The sequence below is a fragment of the Pinus tabuliformis genome, chromosome 5_2 (genome assembly GCF_031772625.1).
Source record: "Pinus tabuliformis cultivar Carrire ecotype Pingquan chromosome 5_2, CPIR1, whole genome shotgun sequence".
Taxonomy (NCBI): Eukaryota; Viridiplantae; Streptophyta; class Pinopsida; order Pinales; family Pinaceae; genus Pinus; species Pinus tabuliformis.
Window position 1 is genome coordinate 15,946,337 of NC_142306.1, and position 19,118 is coordinate 15,965,454.

A 19,118-nucleotide genomic window follows, 5' to 3' on the forward strand; every position below is an offset into this window, starting at 1 on the left:
ATCAAAAAGTTCTCTTGAAGGATTGAAGAAACAAATTTTTACTACAATGAAAACTTATGATTCTAAGGAAAGATATTGCAATTTTTAATATGGCATACATAGACAACCCTAATTCACATAATATAGCATGCAAATTGGGATGATAAAAATAGCATGAAACTTACACCATTCCAAAAGAATCACTTTATCAATCCCAAAGAAATGTCCCGCGCAAGCTTCTCTCTCCCAAGACAATTCGCTCCATAAAGATCACATTGCATCCAAGAAGAAGACAAATAGCTAGTGTGCACTTCTTAAGAGAAGAGAAGTGTCGTGAATGATGATGATGAATAAATGAAGTGACTCCCCTCTATTTATATGAGGGTAACCAAGTCACTATTCATTAATTTACAAGTAAAAGCCCTAAAGAAAGTTTCAGTGTTCAACTAGGTCAAAGGTCACAAGTGTTGAGAAATGTAACTAGTATCGTCTTCATAATTAACATGATGTAATTCATTTGTATTTATAAAAAGAAGAAAAGAAAATCATTATATTTGCATAAGCATGGGTTCCATGCTCATTTGATTAAATAGGTCAAATCACCCATTGAGTGCTTCTAGGGTTGAGTCATTAGTCATTATACTTGTCATTATGTTCTAGACCCTTATTGGGCCTTTTGTATTAAAAGAAATTTTGATGTAATCTAGCATCTACACCTCCACCATCAAGTCGGTCTACCCATCTGCCATGTCGGCCTTAACGAAGAGATTCGACCTCGTTGGTAGACTATATATTAGCAAAGCACTCGACCCATTGTGGCATCTCACTATCTTATCTCTATCTACAATTCAAGGACAAGAAAGGGGTGCGAAGACAAGGAAAGTGAAAAAGATTTTTTGTCTAGCAAAGGAGACGAGAATCTACCTTATAACAATCCACACAACTATAAGAAGTATTCGATCTGCAATCTAAGTGAAGGAAGAAAGTGAAAAAGCATGAAGGAAGGTCTAAACCCATTGTCAAAGAAAAAAATGTATGCGAGGAATGAAGGACTCTTATCAAGCTAAGAAAGGCTGAAAATTCTCTCTTTGTCTGTCACACGTGCGAGCAAGTATGTGATAGAACAGCAGGGTCAAGGTACAGAAATTGCAAAGATAAAAGGAAGGTCGGGATCCTTATTGGAGAAAAAATTGCATTGACTTGGTTCAACCTTGATGGTATTTCAACTTGTTGAAGGAAGGATAGTTGGAAGGATGACTTGGTGGATGGAGGAGGACCTACTGTTGGTCTAGAGGTAATGGTTGTCGCATTTGATTTGGTTCTTGAAGAAGAGAAGAAATTTTGGTTGGGTTTTCCCTTAGAGAGGGGTTTTGCCCTAGCTGAGTGCCTACAACGTGTGTCCATTTTTCTCTGATGATCTCCATGTTTTGGTAGTTGTTTGATGATAAAGAACACAATAATAAGTAGAAGAAGAATCTAATCAAACAAGTAAAAGAACGTCACAAGCAACTATCAAGTTAAGAGAAATCACCCTAATTGGCTGCCATATTGATTTCTCAACATGGTATCAGAGCTATGGTGAAGGAAAAAGGGAAAAGGCAACTTGAAGATCCTTGGATCTCATCATCTTCTAAAGGATTCCATTTACAAGGGAAGTATTAGTAAAGGATCAAATAGAGGTCTTGGTTTATTATAATCTAGGATCTATACCTCTTCTAAAAATGGCATCAAAGAAATCAAAGTTTTGTACACTTCTCCAAAGGGTATCCATATTATCATTTTGAAGAAGATCCGAAGTTTTAAGAAGCATCCACAATATCTTTTCAAAGACCTGAGAAGCCTACAATCTCTTGTTTAAGCATCTCTTGTGGGCTTAAATTAATTCTGAAAGGTAAAGAAGAAGCTTTCCTATAGAAAATCTTGACCGAAGTATTTGAAGATATTAACAATGATTCATTAGGACAAAGATTCAATGATCTCAGGAAGCCCGAAAACTTCAGGTGGCTTAGGTTACGGAAAAAAGTCACCCATCCGAAAATTCCACAATAACATTTCAAAACTTCTAGTCCAGCAAAAAGGAAGTCGGAAAAAGGAAGTCTTTTTACAATACCAAAGGACTGAAGATGCAAAATATAATAGGCACCAAATGCAGAAAATCGAGGGTATGATCCATGAAGATTGCAGTGGCATAAAATAAGGAATCTTAGTTTGAAGAGTCATCTTTGAAGATATTATAAGAACATCTTGAAAGCAGCAAGAAGATTATGACATCTTGGAGAAGCCTTTGTAGTAGACTTCGTGTGATCTTAAACGACTAAGATATGTAGTCCTTGACGTACATATAATTGTTTTTATTTATACAAGGTCTAACTCAAATTTACATTAGGGTTTTGTAATCCCATTTTTGGTTCTAGGGTTGTAGCCTTCATATTAGAGGTTGTTGGCATCTAAGTTCTTGTAATCCCTAGTTGGTAAAGAAGCCCTAACCCTATTATATTCCCTCATAGAAACCCTAGCTTTTGGTCTCTAGGGTTTGTAGGTAGTCCAAGGTGAAAAGGAAAACCACAGTAAAGGTTGAATTGGATTTGAGATTCAAACCCTAGAGTTGATGTTTCGAAAGTTAACATCATGAGACTTAGAATTTGGATCTGGAAACCCTAGGAATTCTCCCTCTCTAAAGATTCCATGGAATCCCTAATTATAATTATGCTCCTATACTTGTATATTTTTCTTGGTGGTACATGTCAATAAATGTGCAGGTACTTAATAAGTAAGATATGTTTATCTTATGAAGAATATGATGAATAAAGACTTGGTAATCAAGTTGAATCTTTGGGCACTCTAATAAAAGTATACTCATATGCAGATGGACCATGAAGATGTTGTCATGATAAGAGGGAGCCTTTTCAAAGTTTGTGGAAGAAGCAACTCAAGGTATGTTTAAAATTGTACAATTTGTAGCAGGTCCCCATCATTTTGTCTTTAAAATCCATTTATGGTAATAACTCTCTCATCTCTAGGATTTTGCTATAGAATCATAGAGATTCTTTTGTTAGATTAAATCAAGCCATGTAATAACTATCTTTTGCTATTTGTTCACTTCATTGAAACCCTAGCCTTTTGACTTTTAGAGTTTGTTGATGGTATCTAGGGTATATGATAAAACCCTAGCTTTTCAGGTTTGGTGATAATATATAGGGTTTATAACAAACCCTTGTAGAAGTTGATAAAAGATCCTAGGGCATGAACAATGAAACCCTAGGTGTAAATGCTTCCGACATGGTTGAAACCCTAACATGGTTCAGTGTTGGATATCTAAGGTTTGTGACAAAACACTAGCAAAGGTTGTTATAATAGTCTAGGGCATGAAAGTGAAAGCCTAGTTGATTTGCTTCCACTATGATTGTGATCCTATCTAGGTTTAGGTTTTGAATATCTAAAGTTTAACTTCTTATTCAAAGTTTTTGATAACCCTATATGCTCTCATTGATAAAGTTAACTTCACTCTCTTGTATATTTGTGCTTGGTCGTACTTGTTGATAAGATTTGCAGGTACATAGATTTCAAGGGATTGTGAAGGGGTGTGCCTACCTCATACTTGTTGATGACTTTATGATGATGTTGAGCATGATGGAAAGAGGGAGTTGTAAGAATCCTGATGACATTGAAGTTTACGTTGATGATTGAAAGATGACCTTGTTGCCATATGAAGATAAAAGGAATGATGCTTTGAAAGGTCAATGTTCTTCGATGATATGATGATGCAAAAGAAAGAGCGTGTAGCTAGAAGAATAAAGTTGTTGACAAAGGACTTATCCCTAGTTGAGAGTGAGCTTGGATACCCTCCATAGTTGAAAAGGACATGAAGAAAGAATAAGATCGAAGAATGGATAAATCACTATTGATGGTTATTGATGTTTGATGAAGTTGTGAATAAATACTCAAATGTTTTGAGAAGTGTTGAGGCTGAGTTTGGTGTTACTTGAGAGGTTGGAAAAAGGAAGCTTCCATCAAGATTTGTTTGGATATTATGATGAACTAAGCAATATCAAAATGGTTGAGGACCCTTAAGATTGTGCTAGCATATCAATAATAAGAACCAACATATTGGAAGTGATTGGGGTCATGAGGCTACAGTATGTTCAAATGGATGAACTAGCAATTGCCCCAAAGGTGCAAATAGAGGCCGATAGAAATGTTAAATTGAAAGAATTGTATTTTGGTTCAAAATAATAAATATTATAATAATTCAATCATTCAAACTAAACTTAGTCAATAAATTGCCCAAAATAAAATAAATCCTTAATCAAAATTATACAAATTATTATTTTTAGTTTCTACGATTCCATTACAGCTCTAGCACATATATAAAGATACACAAAGTAAAGTATTGAAACATGAATATATTCTCATAATAACTCTGGGTTGGAGATACTGCCATAATTCGACAACAAGAAATCAATCAGCAATATATTCTCTCATAATCATTCTAGGTTGGAGATACCGCTACCTCTATTCTATGTTTCTAAAGCAAAATTCCTGCACATTCCACACTATCAGTGTAAGTTATTATATTTATAATAGCCCCAAGCAACTTCTTAAAATCTCAATTCACAACTCCAGTAACATAATACTTTTCCTAAACATTTCCTTGAATGAAAAGATACATCCTCCCAAGGTATGTCCAAAGTATGACAAATGAACAACACTGAATAATTTCAAATATATATCAAAGCAATACAAACATAGCAAGCCACTAGGGCCATCACTTTAGCCATCTTTACAGTAAACTATGAGAACACTAACCTAATAGTAGTTGATCATACAACTCAAAAAAAATGAAAATAATGTTCATGCTAAATTCTCATAATTTTTATCTTTTACTTTTTGTTAGAAAACTCCCCAAAATAGGACAAATGCAAGTTTCATAATCATTAACTTGTAAGATTGGTCACAAGTTTATTTGAAGCGTAGTCCAGAGGGTTGTAGGGGTCTTTACACTGGGCGACACCATCATGCACATGGCATCCAGCGATGGACAACGAAGGTGATCTTTAGAACAGAAAGTCTTGATTTAACACGGCCACTTTGATAGTGACAACGTGATCATCCAGTGAAAGAAGAACCAGATCATGCCAAGAGGGGTGACCACGGTTTAATTAAAATGTAATTACAGACCCAATTAGAAAGTTCCACCTACTCTATGCCTACGGTATCCCTGAGATGAGAAAGAATGAAATTGGTTATAGATCAAGAATCCACGGGCATCACTCTGAGTTTGAGATACCACATCTATTCTATGTTTCTAAAGCAAAATTCCTGCACATTCCAAACTATCAGTATAATTTATTATATCCACAATAGCCCCAAGCAACTTTTTAAAATCTCAATTCACAACTCCAGCAACATAATACTTTTCCTAAACATTTCCTTGAATGAAAAGATATATCCGCCCAACATATGTCCAAAGTATGACAAATGAACAGCACTAAATAATTTCAAATATATATCAAAGCAATACAAACATAGCAAGCCACTAAGCCCAGTACTTCAACCATCTTTACAGTCAACTATGAGAACACTCACCTAACAATAGTTGATCATACAACTCAAAAAAATGAAAATAATGTTCATGCTAAATTCTCATAATTTTGATCTTTTACTTTTCTTTTTCTCCCACCTTGACGTATAACACAATAATAATCATATGATCGACATAAAGCTCTCTCTGCAACTTAGTCATCCCCAATAATTAACTACTGGAAATTTTGAAAAAATAATTAGATAACTCACGTCATGCTTTGATCACTATTAAAAAAAACTACTTTTCTAATCACGCTGAAGAAAATCAAATCATTCATCAAACATTGGAAGCAAATTGACACAAAATATCTTAATATTGACTCAGAATCAAAGGTTTTCTTTTCATTTTTTTCTTATTTTCTTAATCCGTCAACTCCAAAGAGAACCTGATAGGACAAAAGTTGATCCTACACTAGCCACAATTTGTTTTAATGTAGCGAAAATCCCTTGGAGAAAATACTCAAATGCTCTCAACAATTACTCAAAAACCAACGAATGCTCTCACAGTAATAGCAATTGCCACCACTGGGCACGCAGCTTTTCAGAAACCACTCTAGACAATATCCATTGTCAGCCCATCATCACAAATCAGTGTTTTCATGTCAAAAGTTTGGATTTAAATTAAATATCTACTCAGGCAGTCTAAATTGGATGATAGTCGTCTGCAACCACATCCATGAACTTTCGTCCCAGAGAACGAGAGTACCTGAATTGAAATCAAAGGAAGAGAAAAAACTGCACGACTTAAAATTCAACCTGCAATGGTTTATGGCATTGCCGTGCTGACATAGAGTTTGGAATGCAGGACACTTCATCTCCTTCAGCATTTCCTCTTCCTCCTATTTAACAAATGGCAATTCTTCTTTTCTTTTCACTTTTTTTCCATCAATTTTCTCTTAGAGCAGACAAGCCAAAGGTTTACCCAAAAACCCATTCTCTCTTAAATATACCCTTTTGGTACGAGTTTTGACTCGCATTTTTTCATTTTCTATTGCAGAACTTTTTGAGAATGTTTATATTTTTATCTTTTGACTATATTGAGGAGATCATAGACGAAGATTTGTGAACAACCCTCAACTTGCTTGTTGACACACTCCACTGACTCCTGGTATTTTGCCTTACTAATGGCTATAATAAAAAAAAGCCATTCATAACCCAACTGATTCTTTCGTTTCAACAAAAACCCCATTGTTATGGATGTTCCTAGTTTATCCTCCATATGAAGAACCATGTGAAAGGAAAAAATCATAATCTGGATGTTTCACCTGATGTAATCTCAACCATTGATCAGCTGACTGAAACAAAGAGTTAGCCTGCTGTCGTTCACAGTTGCCATTAGTACTCCACACTGTCCCCTTCAACTTGTAAGAAGCTAGACCAAATACTGGTAAAGCTATCTTTGGAGAACCCCCAGAATTGCTTATCGGAGTGACAGGAACACTTTTCCCTCCAGTACTTACATGAATACTGCCACCATCTGCCAAAACATCAGTTAGAGATCAAATGCGGAGTGAGAAAATCAGAATTCAAAAAGCATCAACATGCTTTACTGATATGAAAACTATGTGAACAAAGTAGCAACAAGATGGAGGGAAAGAAAATAGAAAACAGATGAATCAAACCTTTTAGTGGAGTTGAAAGGGAATGAAAAGTTAGGAAGCAGGCAGCCAGGTCTCGCAAGGTTGGACCTGTTGGTATCCTGTATATCGGGTACCTCTAAGGAAATTCTTGTTTTAATTAGATAGCGGTAGATAATGAAAATTCATCTAGACGTTACTGATCGCATTGAACAAAATCCAATAGAACAGGAATGCTTAATAACTAACTGGCCTCCACACCAACTTAATCAAGGATTGCACAAGTATAATTGATGGCATACCAAGCAACCGATAGCCAACTGATTGGCAACAGATCAATGCTTCTTAAGGTTTTCAGCTGTGGAAAGTCCTTGGCAAGATCTCCAATCTGCAACATCCAGTTAACAGATATTAATTTTAACCTCGCAATTGAAACTACACCATGAAATAAAACATTCCTCAAAATAAATGCATAACCGAATCTTACCTTGTCAGCCAGAGGTTCACGACTATATGGAGTTGCTCGCTCAAAATATTGAAATGAAGGGCAACTGCTTCCTTCACCATCATCACTAGAAAAGCCTTTTTGTGCAGCTTTAGAGTGACTTCTATTGCCCCACCATATTTTGAGTCTCACTCTGCTTCATCACTACTACTACCTTCACTACCTGTATCTCTATAATCATCACTTGCATCACTCTCCTCACCAGGGGACCTGCAAAAAAAAAATAGAGCATGTTCAGGACTCAACTGAGCCAGCATGAATCACGTGTCCAAACGTTATCAAGTTTTAAATGATATTGCTCCAATTAAAGACATGTGCATTAACACTGAATTGTGACAGACAAAATCTTGTCTCTGATATGACACAACTGATATAGAGAGCCGCCGAAGCATGCAATATTTTCATCGTCTGGAGCAACATTAGAGCAAAATTGTTTGCAAAGATAGATTTCTCCAAAAAAAAAAAAATTGTTAAACAACAGGAGATAAATTGTTACAGTTAAAACAACAGGAGCTACGGTGTATATTATGCCTTATTTACCATATTATTATTATACAAAAGCATTCGGCTGTGGTCAGATTTACGAAAAATTTAAGGAACCTCCCTTTGACATGACTTGCTATGAAAATAACTGGTGAATTGGATAATCTACCTGGTGCCAATATTAGGTCCAGAAAGGTGAGTGTAAAGTTGAATGGCAGAAAGAGACGGTACATAATACTGCATACCAGTGTCGCTTCTATTCAACACTATCGGTACTCCAGCACCATATGCACTCCACTCATTGAATGACTCCCACAGATCACCAAGACTGAAGAAGGGCATGGATTTGGCTTCAGAATCCCTCCATCCTTTCATGAATGTCTGTGAAACCAAGAATTATTCCTATTATCAATGAAGAGCCAATGACAGAACAGCTAGAAAACATTCTGTTGTTAAAAATACAGGGTTCATAACAGAAGATATCAAAATCCTAAAATGCAAAATGCAAACTGCCGATAAAGGTTATACAAGATTTACAATGACAGTCATATGATATTACTTTTCAATTTTCAACATAAAATTTCCCTAACAAAAGAGAAATCAAGCACTTCAGATCACATCCTTAAATCACAATCAGAATTTGAAATTCTTTCGCAGTGATATTTTTGGCTAAATTGTTAAATGGATTATCCTTTCTAGTCATCTTTTCCAACATCACTTCGCCATGCAAACAATAAAGATGCAATTAGCCATGCTGGTAATTCTATGGAGATGGATTGTTCAAATAGTGCGCACATATATATATATATATATATTCTGCTATATTGGCGGAAGAGAGTCCTTTTTTTCAAAACAGAGGAAAATGAATTCTCTTTATTTGTTCAGGTTGTTCTTCGTTGTAGAAATGGATCGGCCTTTGTAATCTTTTTTAATAAAATTTGAGCTAATCTACACCTCATAAATAATTGAGACTTTTATTAACTTTTCTGTTTACTATCTTATAAATACCTATGGAACAAAAATCTATATATACAAATATTTCCATAAATCATAACATCTCATCCCTGCCATATACCTAAGCATGCCACAGCCTCACCAACTTAAAGGCTGCTTCAATATATCATAGCATTTCATCCCTGCCCCATACCTAAGCATGCCACAGCCTCACCAGCTTAAAATCTGCTTCTATTAATCATGTCTCATCACTGCCCCATACCGAAGCCAGGCTCACCAACTTAAAATCGGCTTCAATAAATCATGACATTTCATCCCCGCCCCATACTTAAGCATGCCAAAGCCTCACCAGCTTAAAATCTGCTTCTATAAATCATGTCCCATCCCTGCCCCATACCTAAGCATGCCACAGCCTCACCAACTTAAAATCTGCAGAAATTTAACTGTGAGATGAACAAGCTATGGCCTGTTGGTAATTTTAATCTCGGTTGTGTTAGGCCCCTACACTAGTAGTATAGGGGCCTAACATGGCCCCTATACTACTAGTGTAGGGGCCTAACAGGTTGGGTCGTCTCATCCCAAAACGTTTGCTGGTGCTTCAAATGCAATGATAAATAAACATAAATAATCAGCTTTTAAAAAGGTGTATATTCAATATGGTGAGTTAAAATAAAATTAGATGGTGATCCTATTTAATTTGCCTTGCTAATGTGATTCTGTTCTCTTAGGAGAATTTTCCATCTCAATGAATGTTATCATGTTGCCTTTGTTTTTCCTAGTAAACAGTGTTTTCATTCACCAGGAATATTTTTCTTCATGGATCTGCATTTAGCTTTAAATTAATTAAAGTTTACAATGGCATATTCCGGACACTGAGAGATGGACCAACACATGACAAATTCCAATCTTGGATTCAAAGTGATGCCAGACTTCTCTTTTGCCTTCAACAACAAATTTTTTTCAGAACGCAAACTGCCGATAGAGGTTATGCAATATTTACAAAGACAGTCATATGATATTTCTTTCCAATTACATAATAAATTTCCCTAACATAGGAGAAATCAAGTACTTCAGATCACATCCTTAAATCACACATCAGAATTTGAATTTTGAAATTCTTTCACAGTGATATATTTGGCTAAATTGTTAAATGGACTATACCTTCTAATCATCTTTTTTTACATCACTTTTCCATGCAGACAATAAGGATGCAATTAGCCATGTTGGTAATGGTGCTTCTAGAATCTAGAGTTCGCATATATATATATATATATATATATATATATATATTTTGATTTCCATTATTTGCTCAGTTTCTTCTTTCTTTTTCTTAGAAATTGATTTCCATTATCTGTTCAATTTGTTCTTTTTTGTAAAAATGGCCTGGTCCTTGTAACACTTCCCCTTAAGATTTGAATTAATAATCTATGGAACTAAACCTCACACAAACTAAGTAATCTACAACATTTCTATTCACAACCCCATTTTTCCTTGACATCTCATCCCTGCCGTATGCCTAAGCATGCCAAAGCCTCACCAACTTGAAATCTGCTTCCATAAATCATATTTCATCCCTACCCATACCTATGCCACAGCCTCACCAGCTTAAAATCTGCTTCTATAAATCAGGACATCTCATCCCTGCCCCATACCTAAGCATGCCACAGCCTCACCAAATTAAAATCTGCAGAAATTATACTGTGGGACGAACAAGCTATAGCCTGTTAGTAATTTTAATCTCTGTTGGGCCATCACATCCCAATGCTTTTTCTGTAGCTTCAAATGCAGTGATAAATAAACACAAATAATCAGCTTTTAATATAGAAGGTACAGATTCAATATGGTGAGTTTACAATTACAATAGATCCTATTTAATTTGCCGGGCGAGTGTGATTCTTGTCTCTACATGATTTTCCATCTCAATAAATGTTTTCATGTTGTCTGTGTTTTCTCTAGAAAATAATGCTTTCATTAACCATGAATATTTTCTTCATGGATATGAATTAGATTTAAATTAATGAAAATTTACAATGGCAGATTCCGGACACCGAAATATGGGCCAACATATGAAAATTTCCACTTTGGGGTCAAATGTGATGCCAGACTTCTTTTTTGCCTTCGACAACAAATTTTTTCAGACCGCAAGCTGCTGATAGAGGTTATGCCAGATTTACAAAGAACAGTCATATGGTATTATTTTTCAATTTCATAATCAGATTTCCCTAACAAAAGAGAAATCAAGTACTTTGTAGAAGATAATTGTTCGGGTTTTCCCAATTGTGGGGTTTTGTCCTAGCGTGGAGCCTATATCTTGTGTTTATTATCTCTTGTGATCTTCATGCTTATATTTTGGCAATTGTTTGATGAAGAAAAAGAACACAGAATTTAAAAAGAAGCCAACAAAATTCACAAGTAATTATCAAGTAAGGAAAATCAACCTTCATCTACAATTTCCTTGATTTTCCAACATGGTTTGAGAGCTAAGGTTACTGGAAGATGGTTTGAAGATCACTTTATGTTGGCATTTTGCCTGAAAGACATTCTGGCAGCGGGTTCATCATTGTTGAAGCAGTCATCACTCCCTTTGATAAAGATCAGTATCATATGTCTGCAACACCCCGCTAAAAGAAGGTATGAAAAGAAGGTCAGAAGCCATGTGAAATAAACATGTGCCCTTTTTAAAATAAAAATATAATAACTTCTAAATAAAAATACTAAATCTATCTATTCCAATCTCCAAAATAAACTATTTATTAATAAACAAGCCTAACATTACTAGGGATAAAATAAATACACTTGGAATACTAGAAAATTATCGGAAATAGACTGGAGGCTCATCACAATAGGGTTTCAAAGCAAGTACCTTGGGCAGATACTGAAGAGGAACTGCTGGTGCTGTAGATTCCAGACAACGATCCAGATTACAACAGCATGCCTTCCTTCCAGAAGCGGCAGAAACAGGGGAAGGCACGGCCCTTGAACAAGCGTCTTAAATGGTTGTTTAATAAAAGACTAACCAACTGCCTTGCCTCTAACAAAGACTTTTTTGGATCTGTTGCACCTTCAAGCTCATCCAAGCCACTGTCATGAAATTGAGTATCTGCAAAAGATTCTAGCAATTTCAAATCAACCTCAATTCCCATAACAACATTTGTATTGAACCGCTTTATTTGTGTAGCTTAATTACCGGCTATAACAGCCATTGGAGTTAGTATGAACTTAAATGTAAACTGGAGGCAATATCAGCAATGAACAGGCAGATCAGGCAGAATATGGTGATTTTTGTAAATTTAGGTTAAAATCATTTTCTATTTTAAAGAAAACTTAAAGCTATCTTGATTGAATGAGAGGTCTTCAAATTTAAATTTAGAAGAAACAGGTTAACTCTCTGAGACGCAGAGATATCTGGCATGCTTAAAAAACTAAGCAAAAGGAAGAGGGCATTTAACTCAAATTTAGAAGATAGGTTAATCTTTAGACGCAGAGACATCCGGGGCGAGTAAAAATTTAAGCAACCTATGTTTCCATAGATTTATTTAAAAGAAAGAAAAAATAATTTCAAAAGACTATAGCAGAAGAAGAATTTAAGGTTTGTGGCTGAAAAGAAAACAGTGTTAATAATCTAAGCAAGAAGAAGAAGGCATTTAACTCAAATTTAGAAGATAAGTTAATCCTCAGACGCAGAGACACTTGGCGCTAGTAAAAAATTAAGCAACCTATGGTTTCATAGAATCATTTAAAAGAAACAACAGTAATTTCAAGAGACTCTAGCAGAAGCAGATGCAGGATTTAGGGTTTGCGGCTGAAAGGAAAACAATGTAGGAGTGTGAAGGGACAAAATTTGACGGTAAAATTGAGATAAAGTTCAGAAAATTACAGAGCTGAGTATAACGATATTTACCTTGGAAAGAACTTTGAGGTGGAAGCCCGAAGCAAGTGAAGGGAGGAAGACGTCTCTGGCAGAAGCTTCTTGCACTGAAAGAAAGCGCCTGTTCCTCGTCCAATTATTAAATAAAAATCAAGAAAGCGCCTGTTCCTGGTCCAATTATTAAATAAAAATCAGTCCAGTTCAGGCATTCCACCTACTCTGTCATATTGTGAGAAATAAAGGAAGGTGGTGTCTCGAAACCCCCATCGCTGCTAACTTTAAACTGCCTTCTCAGTAATTTGTAACGTTTTGTTTCAAAAGACTCTAGCAGAAGCAGACGCAGGATTTAGGGTTTGCGGCCCAGATGACCCCGAAGTCCCTGGGAAGAATCCCATAGTCATTTTCGCAAAATGCACTAAACTCGAATCCTGCGACGCACCGCTGCTATAACCTTTAGTTTTGGTCTGTACTTAGTGTGGTGGATGGATGAGAAAATAAGTATAGAGACGTCAGCAAATTGCTCCAATCAGGATGTATCCCATTCAAAGCCATAACAAAAAGTTTTACACAAAATAGACTCTTGCAGTTAATACCTTGCACAGATAAATATTTGTATCATAAAGTTTGAACACAAGTTGAAAAGGACATATTCAACTAAGAAAATACAGCACTTGGCCCTAAGTTCCTTTCTGCTGAGTGCTGCGCTATTCGAGCAGAAGCTCGATAGCCTATCCTTTAAAGCGCTTAACGAAATATAGCAGTCGAGAAATATAACAGCCGTAAGTGTCTAAAATCCTTAAAAATAGCTTGATCTGATATGCATAGCAAAAGCCGCCATTTTCCAGCCAAATTTCATCGTTGAAATGCTAAATTAATTTGTCCCGGACAGCTATTGAATAAGTCACAGACACTTCGAGCTCTAACAAGCCATATATAACCAAAATTCGCTATAGAGAGGCTAAATCTTTGGCTCAAACGATCTCCAGTAACAAATTGAAGGTGAAATGACCCATTTTCCAAACAAATTTTACCAATGAAATCTAAAGTTTTATACCATCTCCAGAGCACATACTGTCGCAGAAGCGCTTGAGGTTGATCGAGGTGCTCCCTGTATAATAATTCAAGAGCAAATACTGTCGCAGAAGCGCTTGAGGTTGATCGAGGTGCTCCTTGCAATTCGTTGAATCGACCAGCATAAAAAAGGCATGGAAGAAAAGGAAATTGCTGAAACCAGTCTCTCTCAAGGCCCCCTCTCTCTCTCTGAATTCGAGAAAAGCAAGAAATCTTGCAGATTCTTTGAATCTATGGTCTCATCAACACCTTCGAAAGGCCGAACGGCTGCTAAATCCCGAATCCCAAATCCCAACCTCAATCCCTATCCATCAGACAAAAAAATCACCGAGGTCGAACCCACAACATCGCCCTTATAAACAAAGAACACAGGATTTCCTGTAAGATTGGCAGACGAACGCCCTTATAAACAAAGAACACAAGATTTCCTGTAAGATTGGCAGACGAACGCCCTTATAAACAAAGAACAAAGGATTTCCTGTAAGATTGGTAGACGAACGCCCTTATAAACAAAGAACACAGGATTTCCTGTAAGATTGGCAGACGAGTTATTGCAGCAGGTCGTGGAAGAGCAGTGGAAGAGCACAACGCGGAAAGCAGTTTTGGTGAGGGAGGAACAGTCTGAAAACCTAGGCTAGATGTCAATTAAACAGATTCCAATGCTCGCTGAATGTAGACGCCACGTGTCAACGTTAGAGACAAAAGGACGACGAAAGTCTCTTTCAAAGGAAGGCCTATCGGCCTAACAAGTAGTTGAAGTGTTGATGTCTCCCTCAGAAGTTTGTATATTTTACAAGCACGCTTGGATTGGTGGATATCTCTTATTTGGTTGAGAGGGAGAGATGAGTACCATAAGTTGCCCATATGATGGTACTTGGGAGGACATCTTGGCATGGTTGGTGTTGTTATCTCAGTTATAGTTTGGCCTTCATGATGCCTAGATCTCAATGTGGGAGGGTATCTTGGTCTTATGGAGCTTTGTTTTAGTGTTCGACCTTGATGATACCAAGATCCCTATGAGGGTTGGTGTCTTGGCATGGAGGCCTAGATGGTATCTATATCCAGTTGGATTGATACCAAGGTTGTAGCCTGATGGTACCTATAGTGGCAAGTTGCCTTGATGACACCTTAGTCCTTGTTGGGAGGATACCTTGGCAGTTTTGGTATCCCTAGCATTGTGTATGTTGTTGTACTCTTCTTGGAACATTTCAAATTGAGGTCAACCTTGTACTGGTTGAACAATTATGAATACCTCCCTAGTTAAGAGGGAGTGTTGAGAAATGTGACTAATATCAGTCTTCATAATTAACATGGTGTAATTCATTTGTATTTGTAAAAAGAAGAAAAGAAAATCATTATATTTTTATTAGCATGGATTTCATGCTCATTTGATTAATAGGTCAAAGCACCCATTGAGTGCTTCTAGGGTTGAGTCATGAGTCATTATACTTGTCATTATGTTCTAGACCCTTATTGGGCCTTTTGTATTAAAATGAATAAAATTATTTTGATGTAATTTGGTCATCTACACCTCCAACATCAAGTCGGCGTGCCCATACTTCATGTCAGCCTTAATAGAACAGCTGGGCTGACGGTATAGAAGTTGTAGAGATAAAAGGTGGATAGAGATCTTTATTAGAGCAAAGATTACATTGACTTGGTTCAACCTTGATGGTATAACAACTTGGTGAAGGAAGGATAGTTGGAGGGCTGACTTGGTGGATGGAGGGAGACCTATTTTTGGTCTAGAGGTCATGGTTGTCTCATTTGATTTGGTTCTTGAAGAAGAGAAGAAATTTTGGTTGGGTTTTCCCCTTAGAGAGGGGTTTTTCCGTGGCTGAGTGCCTACATCTTGTGTCCATTTGCCTTTGATGATCTTCATGTTTTGCTAGTTGTTTGATGATAAAGAACATAATAATAACAAGTAGAAGAAGAATCTAATCAAACAAGTAAAAGAACATCACAAGCAACTATCAAGTTAAGAAAAATCACCCTAATTGGCTGCCATATTGATTTCTCAACAACAAGCCCACCTTGAGATAGCTCTAAAACATAATAAAATGCCAAAATAACCCACGTGTGGGAATAAATGCTCTCACAATGATGTCATTCTCCAAAAATGATCAATAATCTAGCAAACAATTGATGCAATGGTCCAAAGAGTGCTCCTCAATTCAAGAAATCCTCAAAATGCATGGGCACATCTCCAAAAGGCACCTCATCTACCATGAAGTCATCCATATGGCATAAAGAGGCCTACGTCACCCTTCATATGTAGGAATGACATGGCATTGTCTAGGGCAAGCAAGGGCATCAAAGAAGAATGTGTCAGCCCTCCCAAGTCATCTCAGTGACATCCATCCTCATCTGAGCTCCATAACAAGGCATCGTCCATCAAACAAAATCAAGGCTAGCCTAGAGAAGTCATGGGTTCATCTGGGCACATCATCAAGTAGTTCAACACCCAAGCTCCTAAGCTCAATGTTTCAACATCTGGAGGTACATTGAGAGGTGCAAAATCATGCAGAAGTTGCTCAAGGCCCAACGCTCATCTTGGAGGGGCAATGTTGGGACCACAAGGTCATATTTGCTCTAAAACATGGAAAAGCACCTTCTAGAATGTGTTGGAAAGGAGTCAAGCCATCCCTTAAGGGATTTTTGCGGCATGTGTGATACCACCTGAACAAATTTCTCAATATCAAGTGACATCAACATCATTAGGAGCATCAAACCATTAAAGAATCATAGTCGACCATATCTAATGTTAGGGTCACAAAAATATTTCTTTTTTTTTAACTTGAAATGAAAGCACGGGAAACCCTAGAGTACTTCCCCACATTTCATGGGTGGTAAACCGAGTAAATTGTCAGCCTGATTGCCAGGCCTCGCCCCAAGGGAATTGAGGAAATTTGAACCCGTGATCAACAACAACTAGCAACAATATCAAAGAGCTTCATGTCTGGCTCCAGACCACTTGAACTAACAATTGGGGTTGGGTCACAAAAATATTTCACACAACACTTACTTTTGAATGTCTAGCTAGCTCAAGATATGTAAACAAGTTACCTCATGTATGTTAGCGATGACTAGTTCAACAACCTTATTAGGTGTTTCCAACCCTCAAGGGGAGTGACATATCCTAAGTAAACCCATCAATCCATAGGTGTATGCGATAAGGTGGTCATGGAATCGAAAAGACATCAAGCAAGATGCCACAGCAATGAGATCAACTAATGGAGGTCCAACATCCTGAGTGTAATGATGTAAGGAGGGAGCATCATGGAGGCCTGAGTTACCCCTTTCGACGCCTCGTTTTTCCACCCCTCCGGTGTGCCTTTTGCATTACTGGTTTATCTTTATTTGGTGCATAACTTAAGACACCAAACTTGCTTAGTGCTTTTCCATTACCCCTTAAAGACGTAGCAATTTCCCGCTCATCGAGGTTGGCACATTCAAGAGTTCCTTTATTTTAGGTAAAGCATGCTCGAGAAACCAAGTGATGGATAATGAGGGGAGTAGAGCTCATGCTAAGATTTTTCCCAAATGATAAACAAGTCCTAGCAATCTTTTACATTCTATATTTTCTTTCTTTTGTGGCTTTATATGCTTTTATCGTTCTTTCAATTACATCAAACCCCAAGGCCAAATTTCCAGACCCTAACTCAAGGACATGGATATACGGTGCCAATCCCAATGACCAACGACAATCAACCCAAAGAATGGTGATGAATAACAAGGAAGGATGAAAGTGATAAGTATAGATTACCATGGACATGCTATATCAATCAAAGCCCCCTATTAGTGCCCCTCCTAAACCATAAGGCCCTAGAGGAGGTCCCACTAGACTAGAGTCAAAGACTAACCTCCCAGTTAAGTGTGGGAACAAGGATACAATCATGAGCGGTTAATCATCCAATTTTCCCATGATTCATATTAGTGTGCCCATAACACCAGTCTAGATCCATCTTAACTCCGAATCTACCAAAAGTTGAGAGGGATCAAATCTCTTGAGATGTAAACCTCTTTTAGAGTGAAATGAGTTGATCCTTCTCTGCGCTTGGTAGATCCGGAGTTAATATGGATCTAGGTTGGCCTTTCTCCCTTTAAATAGGTTATATTCCATATGAATACCATGGGTGAATTGTTAGTTTTTGTAGGACCAGAGGTGTTCTAGTCTCGAAACTTTGTGGACAGGCTAGAGCACAGGAGTTCTCCATAACCCAGAAATTATTTCTAGAAATTCCACCTAAAAATGTCTCAGTTAGATTATTAACCTATTTTTAAATGTTTCCTAAGTCTAAACTTAGGAAAACTGGTTAATTAATCAAGATTAATTGAGGTAAGGTGTCAATCATCTAGAAACTCACCACAGATCGACTGGGAAATAATCTTAGCCATTGATTAAGATTCAATATTGGCCATTGGAGCCCCAACAGAAGATTATAAGAAGTCGATGGGTAGATGGAGAACATACACTTCAGGTTGATTTCCTTGGAGAATTCGATTTTCCAGAGAGCAACAGTCAGTTGCCAGAAAAGTTTGAGCTTCAGAGAAGAAAGCAGAGACAAAGAGGGACAGAGACAGTGAGTCCAAAGGAATTCTTCCAGATCCGGAGAGTCAACTACAGGAGGGTCGAGTTTCCTCAAGGAGGTTGTGCAGTGCTGGTTCAAAAGCTTCAGGGGCAGAGTTCGATTTGGTCAGACAGAGGGTCGATTCAATTGCTGGAGGCTGGAAGAATTTCAAGAAGGGGTCAACGGGTCAATTCTCAGAGGTCGTATCGAGCAGACGGCTTGATCAGTTTCAATTCTAGGCAGAGCATTCAAGTGCCTACATAGATTTGACGCAAAGGCTAAAGCAGGGGATTCGTGGAGCCCATTTGGAGCCAATTTTGGAGTTGGATCAATGTCGGGTGAGACAAAATTTGTCTCACTAGTTTTTTTGTGGCTAATTTCTCCTGTTGTTTAATAATTAAAACCCTCAGCTGCTGCACTAGTTTTAGCAAATAAATTGTTAATTAATTAACAATTAGAAGAATTAATCCTAGTTGCTGAAATAGGATTTTAATAATGAAATTTTCACATGGTATTAGAGTGTGATT

The 19,118-nt window shown here is 37.1% G+C and overlaps 1 pseudogene across 1 annotated transcript; it reads right to left on the reverse strand.

The window, feature by feature from the left end:
- Positions 1-5,878: 5,878 nt before the first annotated feature.
- Positions 5,879-13,625, reverse strand: LOC149157253 (uncharacterized; annotated as a pseudogene). Its single transcript, XR_016261562.1, has 8 exons — positions 12,983-13,625; positions 11,945-12,181; positions 11,520-11,689; positions 8,297-8,508; positions 7,627-7,854; positions 7,442-7,527; positions 7,185-7,276; positions 5,879-7,039 (listed from the first exon to the last, which is right to left on the reverse strand). The product of XR_016261562.1 is annotated as an uncharacterized LOC149157253 (transcript).
- Positions 13,626-19,118: the final 5,493 nt, after the last annotated feature.